We start from the raw sequence: 9,183 nt of genomic DNA, 5'->3' as shown, positions 1-9,183 counted from the left end.
GTTGGTACAATAGCCACCACTGACCCAGGATGGCCTAGTATCAACAGACATCAACTGCAAGAGCCTGTTCTTGAGTCCTGTGACCCCCTGTGCCAAGCCCTGGTATTAGTCCCATGACGACTCACTACCCAAAGACATGTGTAGGTATCCTCAGATGGGGCCTGCCTCCTCCTTCTACAAATAGGTGTGTTCATACCTATTTGGGAGAACTGAGTCCTCATGCCTAGTCTTGACCCAGGCAGGGACCATGCAGAGAAGAAGAATTTCTTCCCTGGGGCCAGCAGTCCATGGATCAGGGAATCAGGGACCTTAGCAACAGGTTCTGAATACACACCTGGACCAAGGAGCCCCCTGAGCCTCCAGCAGCCAGTGTGGATCAGCCACCATGGGTCCAAAAAGAGTCACCCAACAAAACCACCTGGATGGGCTGGGCTTGGGGGTCAGGGAGATGTTGACATGCAGGAAGGTCAGTGACCATGACCTGAGACCCAGAGGGAATGTATCATTTTGCTATAACATTGTCCTTATCTCTAATGTATAGACCCTTTTACCCAGGTCTCTCACACCTGATTCTTGTAGCATTTGCCTATTTCCCTAACACTAGTCCAAGTTCTGTACTTCAATTATCCCAGCCCATGCAGTCATCCTGACACTCTGTACCTTTCAAACATTTCCCAACATCAGGTCTGACGTGACCCTAAGAACTTTGGGGTTACTGAGGCAGGGCTTCTATGACTTGCCCCAGTAGCTTGATCAAGGGCTGATCTTTAAAAAATGCATCTTTAAAAACTCCATGTGTTCTTGGCAATGAGGAATATTATTCAAGCTCTGCCATTCAGGAGCTTTGCTTTGGGCCAGTCATAGAACCTATCAAAGTGGCATTGGAACCTGGAAAATAGGGTATAAAATGCAGAGAGAACCCCCTTTGTACTATGTGGCCAGGCCAGCACAGGATTTAAACCAAGGCACAGTCTGCAACTGTAGTCTTCAGAGCCCCTTTTCCCTCCCTTGGTTCCTTGGGGATGAACCCTTTTCTGGAAACCACAATCCTCCTCCAGTAGCAGCCTCTGAGTTGGGCCGATTTGCATCCTGTACATCTCTCCCCAGCCAGGGGATAAGAGATGCATGGGAGGACCTGCTCAGCCTGGGCCTTGGGAAGCAGCATTAGGGGGAGACTCCAGTATGGCCTGGACTTCTTTTCTCCTTGGTCTCCTTGCTCACTGCACAGGTGCTGCCCCAGGGTCCCCCTCAACAGTCCAGGCACAAGGCTTAAGGACAAGCCAGTCCCTGACTCTAAGAACAGCAGGGCCCTGCGTGTGGTGACCAGGATGCTCTTGAACCTACTGCAGGAGGAAGGACTGCTGGGCTGAAATCCCCCCACACAGTGCCCTGTGCTCACTGGTGCCATGAGGCCCTTTCATTCCTGGAGCTTGTACAGGCCAGGCAAGTGGAAAGATATTCATGAGGTGAAACCCTCGGTTTCAAGTTTGTTTTTCTCCCATTTTCTCTCCTTGCTGGTTCTGTTGTCCGCTATGAGCTGACTTAGCCACCCCCAGTGTTTTTGTCCCCACAACAGACAGCTAGACATGGGGCTTGTGGAGCAGTCTTACCTGACACAGTGAGCACAGATGTACCACAGCATAAGCCACAGACAGACACTGCCCACCTCCATCCTCCAGGTCCTGCACAGAATCATTCTCACCAACCCTAACAAATACATTCACAGGTCAGTTACAGAAAACACAACAAAGCATGTCAAGAGGTCAGGTAAAAACCATCGCAGCCCACACTTGTCAAAATGCTTTCTGCTACCAACACAAGCCAGGCCAGCCCCTTGTGCTAGTCATTTACTATAATAACAAGTGGTCTTCAGGGATCCCTGAGTGATTCTCTGGCTCCAACTCAGGAAACCCAGCCATGCTGACCATTGGTGGGACCCAGGCCAGGGATGAGGCTGACTATTACTGTCATGTATGGGACTGTGGCCAGGCCTTTCCCATTTGTGTCACTGTTTTTATCCATTCCTAGGAGGTCTGTGGACAAAGCCATAAGCAGAGCTTGCACAGTTAACCCAGAACAGAGATTTCCTATCTGCCCTTCCCTGCAGCTTTCCAGGAAGGTGCTGCACAGCATGAGTCAGGCATAGATATTGCCTGGCAGGACCAGAGTTATCAGGGAAGTTTGGGCTGTTGTGTGTGAATTACAGAATGAGGACCTGAGTGGAAGGACACACAGAGGAAAGTCCCAAAGTTGTCTTGTCCCTGAATGGACATATGATGATGTCAGGACCACTCCTTTGGCTAACTGTCTACATCAGTCCCCAGAACTTCTCTCTCTCTGCTATGGTAGCAGCTTGTGACTCTTAAGTGAGGAAAACAGTGGAGAGGACACTGTGGGATCCACCCAGATTCCTCTTCAGGAAGACTGACTCAGTCAAGCTGAGAGTCTCTGATAGCCCAGAGCTATGCCTTCACTGGCAAGCACTGTGAGATACAGAATATGTCCTTCCACTAGTTTATTCCCCTTTTCAGAGAATTTTGGTTTGAGGACTGTGGGGTCAAGATTCCAAGACCCTGCCTCAGTCTTCAATGATCTTGGAGGTCCTCACAGTTAAGTGGTCCCTGTGTGGATGCTGAGACCTCATTTGCACCCACATTGCAGATCAGCATCCCCTTCTGCCCAGTGTTGACTCTCTCACATCCTTCCAGACGCTCTGTGCATGCAATTCCCCACCTCAGAGTCTGCTTCCAGAAAACTTCACCTAAGATGGTCACTGTCTTCACACAGACCATCAGGGACCTGAGGAGGTCACTATACACTCTGGATACTTACCTAAATTTCCAATGTGAACATCCAAATGGCCAGCTTGGTCCTTGGGTTTCTATAGAATGAAAGGGAGCCTGATGGGCTGGGTGATCTGGGTCCTGAAGGAGAGATGGAAAGTCAGATCCTGCTGCAGGGACCTGGGGCAGGTTGAGCAGTCTCATCCAAAACAGTGAGTGCAGATGCAGCCACAGCAAGAGCCACAGACAGACACTGCCCACCTCCATCTTCCATGTCCTGCACAGAATCATTCTCACCAACCCTAACAAGTACATTATGGGTCCGTTACAGAAAACACAACAGAGCATGTCAAAGTGATCAGAAAAAGCCATCACAGCCCACACTTTTTAATAGAAACCCCTTTCACATTTCATTCAATGATTAAAAACACCATATAAAGAATAAAAAAAGTCAAGAAAAATTGTAAACTATAAATAATTTTTATATTGATTACCTATGAAAGTAATCCTTTTTGGATTTTTGTGTTAAATAAAACATTACTTAAAGAAATTTCCGTGTCTTATCTCCTTATTTTTATGGTGTGACTAGACACTACAATTCACAAGCAACTCACATCATGCTGATATTGGACAGAGTGGGTCTGGATCCCTCAGGTAACAGGTATGGTGGAATCTTCTGGTGCAGGAAGCCAGTGTCCTCCCACAGGACATAAGTGAGAACCCAAGGAGAGGTGCTTATATGAACCAGTTGATTATGTAGGTGACTGAGTCTCTGGCCCCTGCTCATTCTCTATCCTAGATGACCATGTCCAACTTTCTGTGGGTCACTGCTATGCCAGCCTGGGCTCACAACTGGGGGATATAATGGTTCTGGCTGTGTGGTCATTTGGTGTCCAATTTTGTCCTGTATCTGTCAGGATACAAGAAAACACCATGGGTTGTTGTTCCAAAGGGAAATAATGGTGTTCTGCAGATGCCATGGGTCTACATTGGGAATTTCCTGTGGAGTTTGCCATAAGCACAATTCCTTTCACTAATTTCCCTCTCAGGGTAGAACCTGCTGGATTCTACGTCCAAAACAGCAGGATACACACATTCCCACCTGCACCTGCTGCATATCCTTCCTACTCTGGGCTCCAGAAAAAATGGGTGATATTCATGGCTCCTGATAAATGAGTTGGAGTCACATCTCCATGAGTAAAATATACTGCTTCTAGAAACCATTATGGTCCCATAAGGTTTTGTGCTTCTTTCTTTTTGGTGGGAATTTTAGACTCTAATAAAGTCTCCTTTATTTTGTTTTTCAATTTTTTTTTGGTTTGATATTTTTCCAAAGTTTCACTTTGTTCTCTTCCCTATTATCTACCATGTTTGGAAACGTTCTATCCATTCATTTCAACAGTGTTCTGTTTTATTCTCAGATTATCTATGTGTTAGCTACTCTGAAGCTTTTTTGAGATGTTACCCAACAACTGTGTCATCTCTGGATAATCATCCATTGATTGTCTTCCCATGTCATTAGATATTGTCCTGCTTTTTAGTGTGCTAAATGATTATGGATTATATCCTGCACATATCTAATAATATCTAACAAGGTTCTGAGTTCTGTATATCATATAAGGTCTGACAATTAAATTTGTGAACTCCTCTTAGAAAAAGGGCTACATACCTAACTGCTGATTATCACTATGGTCACCTTCAAAATACTCCCATTGAGAAGTTATGCATTGATAACAGCTCTTAGTCCACCAGTCAAAGCAATTTTGGAACTCTTTTCCTGGAATGGTCATCAGAGCTGTCACTGTGAGAATGTCAGGGTCTGAATTAGAACAGCAAAAAAAATTAAATTTCTACTAAACTTGGCAAGAGTGGAAATGAAATCAGAGACATGATAGTCCAAGTTTATGGGAATAATGCCATGAAGAAAACAGTAGTGTACAAATGGATTAAATATTTTTCTTAGAGGAGAGAAAGTGTCACTGTTGAGAAAAGTTCAGGACAGGCAGTAATGAGCAGAACTGATGAAAACGTTGCAAAAATTCATCAGATTGTGCATCAGAATCATCAGCTGACTGTGAGAAGGATAGCTGAACAAATAAACATCAGTAGAGAAACAGTTACAAAAATCTTAACTGAAAATCTTGGCATGAGAAAGGTGGTCCCAAAGAAGCTCTTGTATCATGACAATGAACCAGCACACGCAGCACTGTCTACGGGGATTTTTAATCAGTAAACAAATAGTTGCATTGGAGCATCCTCCTTACTCAGCTGATCTGGCCCCCAATGGCTTTTTTCTTTACCAAAAAGAAATGTTTCTATAAAAACAAATGTTTACCATAAAGGAAATATTTAAATGTTTGATGGCATTGAAGACTACAGCTCTGATGGCCATTCCAGAAAAAGAGTTCCAAAATTGCTTTGATGGGTGGACTAGGTGCTGGCTTCCCAAGGAGAGCACTTCAAAGATGACCATAGTGATAATAACCAATGAGGTATGTAGCACTTTCTTAGGATAAACTCATGAACCTAATTGTCAGTCTTTGCTTTAGTAGTCAATCTACATGATTTTTTGGTATCTGGAGAAAAGAAGGGAAAAAATACTAATTCTACTTCTTTGGACTTAGGCCCCAAGTTCTGCGAATTATGTTTTCCATTTTTATAACCTTATCCTTGTGTTTACATCTGTCCTGGGTGTGCACAATTGAATGTCATGTGTGAAAACTGAATGATGATCTATGCATTAATTTTGTGCTTAAAGTCTATTTTATTTAATTAAGGATTACATCTGTACTTGCATAGTGTAGTAGTAAAGCCAGAAATTCATTTACTAATTACACCATTTCTTGCCCAAACTCATTCCTATTCACAGGCTTCCAGTGTTTTCCAGTTTCTGGACTTCTTCTTTGTGATACTCAGGACAGGAAATTAAGACTTTAAAGTTACTTTGTAGTACAGGAACTTCCTGTAACTGAGCCCATGTCAGGAGTCAAGTACCAGGAAAAGAGAAGAAAGGGTACTGAGTCAGTGCCCTTAGCCCCCATTGCTGTTCAAGGACCAACTGTATACATTATGTACATACACATATACAGCAAAATTTTAAGTTCCTCCTTGGGAAAACATTCTTTGAATGAAGAAAGAAAATTTCCCACTTCCTCTGTGGTCACTGCTGCACCACATAAAATATCTGAGAGTCTGGGATATGGAGAATACAGAGAGAAAAAAATAAAGGAAATGTGATTTCCTCAACTCAATTTCAGCATTAGAACTTTCCTTTCCCACCTTCAAACTGACAAGATGGATACCCTGGATTGAATTTTTTTCAGGCTTGGGCCCCTTCAGTATTTTGGTTGCATTGAATCCAAGCCAGGAGACAGAGAGAAAAAACAACAACAGGAAACTCACAGTAATTTTGTAGTATTTCAAATGCATCATTTCCTGAAACAATGTCTTCCTCACTCGGTGTCCAACAAGAATACAAAAAGGATAAAAACCTTTAAGATAATGTACTCTCCCTTCATGAATACTGGATATATTTTTGAACCTTAAGATTTTCTTGATAACATTTTCTTTTTTAGCTTATTTTATTGGAAGAATGTGCTATATAATACATATGACATACAAAATATGTGCGTATTGACTGTACCATATATAGGGTTTCTGATCAACAGTAGCATATTTGTAGTTACATATTGGGAGTCAAAAGTCATATGTGGATTTTGACCTTGCACTGAGTCAGTGCCCTTTGTCCCCACTGTTGTTCAAGGGCCAACTGTATACATTATGTACATACTCACATACACAAATATATATGGACATGCAGTACAATTGGTCCTCAGAGATTTTGACACCATATTAAGGACAGTTTGATGTGACGGGGCAATAATAGTGCTGATTTTTAGTGACGTGGATGTTGTTGGTACCAAAATGGGGTTAGCTACACAATTTCTTCAATTTCTTACAAAATGGAGTTGAGGGAGCCCATGAAAAAGAAGCTCTCACTCACACATCTTTAACAGGATTCCCGTAAAGTTCCTCAATATCAGTATTCCAGATAAGACACCTGCACAAGGACACTTGTCTAGCAATCCCGAAGCACTGAGAATACAGGCATGAGCCACTACACCTGGCCTAGAATTATGTATATTTATTTGGACATCTTATTAGGATGTTGTCCACTCCCCAACAAAACACCCACATAGATAGTGAAATTTCTGTTCTTAATAATTTTTTATATGACAAGGTATACTACCAGAACCAAGCTCAGTTTGAGGAGAAGAGGACAGTTAAGCACCTGACCCAGGTGGCCGAGGAAGGACTTGGGGAAGACAAGGGCTTGTTGTGAATAGTAGAGGAAGTGAGATTTTCCATTGAGGATTAAACAGGAGTTTCTGAAATTTCAATGAGTTCTCAAATCCCCAGAGAGTTCTAAGTGAGATGCAGATGCAGCCTTAGCAGGTCTGGATGGGTCACCAGATACTCCATGTCTAACAGTTTTCAATTGAAGCTAATACTGTTGATTCTCCAAGGAACACATTTTGAGTAAGTTTGTTCCTATACACCCTCCTCACTCAAGGAAGTTGATACTCACCTAAGAAAGGCACCTTCTGAGAAACAAAAGTGACATTCTTACCCTTCCTCCTTTGAGACTTGTTCAAGTTTGTGCTGCTAGTAAAAAATGCCTGAAGCTGGATAATTTATAAATAAAAAGGGTTATTTGTTTTATGATTCTGATGACAGGAAAGTTCAAGGTTGGGCACCTACGTCTGGTGAGGACCCCAGGATACTTCCACTCATAGGGGAAGACAAAGGAGAACCAGGGTGTACAGACATCACATGAAAAAGAAGAATCGGAGCTGGGCTCGGTGGCTCAGCCTGTAATCCTGCGCCTTTGGGAGGCTGAGGTGAGTGGATTGCCTGAGCCCACAGGTTCAAGACCTGCCTGGGCAGGCAAGACCTCATCTCTACAATAAATCAAAAAATCAGACTGGCGTGGTAGTGCATGTCTATAATTCTGGCTACTTGGAAGACTGAGGCGGAAGGATTGCCGGAGCCCAGCAGGTCGAGGCTGCGGTGGCCCGAAGCGGCCACTGCACTCCAGTCTGGGTGACAGAGTGAGACTCCAACTAAAAAAAAAAAGAAAGAGAAGAATCAGGAGGAAAGAAGGAAGGTGCCAGGCTTTTTTTTTTTTTTTTTTTGCATTTCAGAGGCTGGACAAGACAAAGTGGTTTTACTGTAGTTCCGCTGTGACATACCCTGGTGATGTCTCTGAGAACTTATCCATTTGCTGTAACTGAGGACCCACAAATAAGACAGAAAACCAGGAGGGTGTGCTTTCCATTAACTGTACAAGAACAGTGCTATGTGTGTGCATGTGTGAGCATGTGCCTGTCAATGTTGCATGTGACCTTATCTTAACTTGGCCATCAAGAGTAGTCAATGTCAGATATTCTAAACCCAAACATTTTGTTTCCTAACTTGCTTCATTTTTCTATATCCAGTTCCTTTCTCCTGTAATACGGATGAATAAAAGGATAATAATAGTGGCAGAAAAATATACCTTTGTATGTCATTAATATATATGAGACACACTCAAGGTACATCATCTTTATTAAGTCCTTCAATCTTAACCACTCTATGAGGCAAGCATTGTCATTATCCCTCATTTTACAGATAAGAATCTGTGAAGCCAGGTTTGGTGGCTCAGTCTGTAATCCTGTAACCTTGGGAGGCTGAGGTGAGTGGATTGCCTGAGCCTGCAGGTTCGAGACCTGTCTGGGAAACTTAGTGAGACCTCATCTCTACAATAAATAAAAAGTTAGCAGGGTGTGGTAGTGTGCACCTGTAATTCCGGCTACTTGGAAGGCTGAGGTGGAAGGATTGCCGGAGCCCAGCAGGTTGAGGCTGTGGTGGCCGGGAGCGGCCACTGCAATCCAGTCTGGGCCACAGAGTGAGACTCCGACTCAAAAAAAAAAAAAAGAATCTGTGATGCAGATAGAATAGTTGGGATAGCCAAGGTAAAGAAAGAAAGAGTAACTTTTCTGAGATCAGAACCAGAAAGTGACTGACCCAAGAGCAGAATTTCTGAGCTTCTGGACCAGATCGTCTGTTTTTTTTTTTCCAAGCAGCAACCTGAGACCTGCCATTATGCTCATAAGATCAGGCATTGACATCTCCTTAAGACTCCAGAAAGTTCTCTTTACATTTTAAAAGCAGAGAGTAATCATGTGATTTGCAGAGCTTTGTTAATGTTCTGGTGCTGCAGAGTCTACTAGAAGTATAATTTTTTTTTTTTTTTTTAGTTGGAGTCTCACTCTGTCGCCCAGACTGGAATGCATTGACCGCTCCCGGCCACCGCAGCCTTGACCGGCTGGGCTCCAGCGATCCTTCCACCTCAGCCTTC

At 43.3% G+C, this 9,183-nt stretch overlaps 1 gene segment (V, D, J or C); it reads left to right on the top strand.

Annotated features, from left to right (window-relative positions):
* Positions 1-1,136: 1,136 nt before the first annotated feature.
* The window catches only part of LOC103275248, a 13,557-nt gene continuing 5,510 nt past the window's right edge, over positions 1,137-9,183 (top strand). Inside the window, exon 1 of the V gene segment in view lies at positions 1,137-1,158.

This window comes from Carlito syrichta, unplaced genomic scaffold, assembly GCF_000164805.1.
Source record: "Carlito syrichta isolate Samal-C Ts95f unplaced genomic scaffold, Tarsius_syrichta-2.0.1 Scaffold315379, whole genome shotgun sequence".
In the NCBI taxonomy this organism is placed as follows: domain Eukaryota; kingdom Metazoa; phylum Chordata; class Mammalia; order Primates; family Tarsiidae; genus Carlito; species Carlito syrichta.
The sequence above is the reverse complement of the archived record's forward strand: the minus strand, read 5'-3'. Positions and strand labels throughout refer to the sequence as shown.